The following is a 2,749-nucleotide window of genomic DNA, read 5'->3' on the forward strand; positions in this document are numbered from 1 at the left end:
ACCAAGCTTAAGGGATTTAAGTTACTGAGAAAGACTGGAAAGATTGAATTTATCAATGCTGCAGGAGAGGAGGAGGAGGAGACATGATTATGCTATATAAATGCATATCAGGGGAACAGAAAATAGACATAAATGAATATATATCATATGTGTGAAGCATCAACAAGAGAACATTGCAAAATACAGCATAAAAAGAGAGGTGATAAAGATGTAAGGAAATTCAGTTTCCCTAATAGGGCAATTGATCAGTGGAATGCGCAACCGAATGAAGTAGTGTGTGCCAAAACTATTTATAATTTCAAGGATATGTATGATAAAAATGGTTTAATACACGGGACGGTACGAGCGTAACTCATTCCTGTAAAGATACAAAGCTAAGGCAATCTTCACGCCTAAGAGATTAGATAACTCGTCCCCAAATGATTAATTATAACTATGTTTATCCAACCTAACTCATTCGTACCTTAGAAATTCGAATTTTTACTGCTTTCCGCCTAACCTAATTTAATTTAAGGGCGGAAACTACCCGAGAAAGCTTTGAGACGAATGATATGAGAAGCCGGAATGACCATTTGCCGTTTGTAAACAAAGGGCGAGGAAGTGCTCGATCATGTTACCCCTACAGAGATCAGAGGACAAATGGCATATTTGTGGCGGCCTCTGGCAACTCCCGCGCATGCGCCGTAGGGGGCGGACAGGGGGACAGATCATAACGCTACACCGGTGTAGCGTTATGATCTGTCCCCCTGTCCGCCCCCTACGGCGCATGCGAAGTTGCCAGAGGCCGCCACAAAAAGCCATTTGTCCTCTGATCTCTGTAGGGGTAACATGATCGGAGCCTCTCGCCCTTTGTTAACAAACGGCAAATGGTCATTCCGGCTTCTCGTATCATTCGTCTCAAAGCTTTTCAGGTAGTTTCCGCCCTTAAATTAAATTAGGTTAGGCGGAAAGCGGTAAAATTCGAATTTCTAAGGTATGAATGAGTTAGGTTGGATAAACACAGTTATAATTAATCATCTGGGGACGAGTTATCTAATCTGTTAGGCGTGAGGATTGCCTTAGCTTTGTATCTTTACAGGAATGAGTCAAGCTTGTACTGTCCCGTGTATTAAACCATTTTTATCATACATATCCTTGAAATTATAAATAGTTTTGGCACACCTACCCTCATTCTGTTGTGCATTCCACTGATCAATTGTCCTATTAGGGAAACTGAACTTCCTTACATCTTTATCACCTCTCTTCTTATGCTGTATTGTGCAATGTCCTCTTGCTCATGCTTCACACATATGATATATATTCATTTATGTCTATTTTCTGTTCCCCTGATATGCATTTATATAGCATAATCATGTCTCCTCCTCCTCTCCTGCAGCATTGGTAAATTCAATCTTTTCCAGTCTTTCTCAGTAACTTACTGTAAATCCCTTAAGCTTGGTACCCATCTTGTGAGTGGCACGTTGTACTTTGTTCAATCTTATCTGTGTTTTTTGAGATGAGGATTCCAGACTACTGTGATGCATACTCCAGAGTTGGTCTGATGAATGATATTATCTTCCTCAGCATATCTTCATTTATATATGTGAATGCTATTCTCATATTAGCAAGCAATGTATACATGTTTCGTACCTTCTCACTGATGTGATCATCAGGAGATAGTCTGTTACTGATAATTACTCCTAGGTCCTTCTCCTTTTCTGATATGTGTAGGGTTGATCTTCCTAACTTATAATACCAATCTGGTCTTTTCTCACTTTTACCAAATGTTATTACATGACACTTATCCACATTAAATTCCATTTGCCATTTATTGCTCCATTCATGAAGCTTGTTCAATTCCTCTTGCAGCTCTTTGCAAGAATCTATGTTAGTAATTTTCTTTTGAATTTTTGCATCATCTGCAAACATATTTAGAAAGCTTCCTCTCTGCATTATATATTCACTTTAATACTCACCCAACCCCTTTTAAATGCCATAGAGTCAATAAGTGGCTTTTCCTTTTCCTTTTTTTTCCATTTATCCAATCCAATCCCTTTAGTTTGAGAAATCTTACATCTCCCTTTAGTTTTGAGAAATCTCACATAAGAGTGTTAGGCTAGTCCAGTATAGTTCAAGTTCAGTCAATGTGAAATAAAAATTAGCCTCTAAATTTCATTTATGGGAAAGTACTTTTAACGGCCATACCCCGTTGAGTACACCGCTTCCCGTTCGATCAGCGAAGTTAAGCAACGTTGGGTCTGGTTAGTACTTGGATGGGTGACCGCCGGGGAACACCAGATGCTGTTGGCATCCCTACGTCAAGTGGGGTTGGTGGAGGATTAGTGCCCCTCCCTGTAAAAACAATTAACTCTAAGCCCTTGGCCACCCTGTCTGGGATATGAATGAACTTTTAACTCCAAATACTATGAAAACAGTATGCACTCCAGTAGGGTATGCTTAGTGAAGTTTCCTGTTCACACTGTTACAGCACTGCTACTGATTCAATGGATAAGGATAAAGTAAAACCCCTTATCAGTTACGTTACTGAGATCACTTCAGATACTAGTTGTTATGGGAAAAAAAAAAAATCCTAAGTTAGGTTATTCAGCACATTGGATACATTACTACACATCACTGATTGGCATATTTTAATACCAATCGTTTATTTAAATCTGCACACATGTGCAGTAACATAAACCCTGTCGTGTCCAGTAGCTCAGGATATATTTATATACTGTACTATCAGTAGAAATGCATTGAACACAGTAAT

General features: G+C 39.1%; 1 non-coding gene across 1 annotated transcript; it reads left to right on the forward strand.

The window, feature by feature from the left end:
* The first annotated feature begins 2,170 nt into the window (after positions 1-2,170).
* Positions 2,171-2,289, forward strand: LOC145396915 (5S ribosomal RNA). The gene has a single exon (XR_013896878.1). It is a non-coding gene; the product is annotated as a 5S ribosomal RNA (ribosomal RNA).
* The last annotated feature ends 460 nt before the right edge of the window (positions 2,290-2,749 follow it).

This window comes from Coenobita brevimanus, chromosome 4 (genome assembly GCF_032717465.1).
Source record: "Coenobita brevimanus isolate Jiangsu-jjx chromosome 4, ASM3271746v2, whole genome shotgun sequence".
Lineage (NCBI taxonomy): Eukaryota > Metazoa > Arthropoda > Malacostraca > Decapoda > Coenobitidae > Coenobita > Coenobita brevimanus.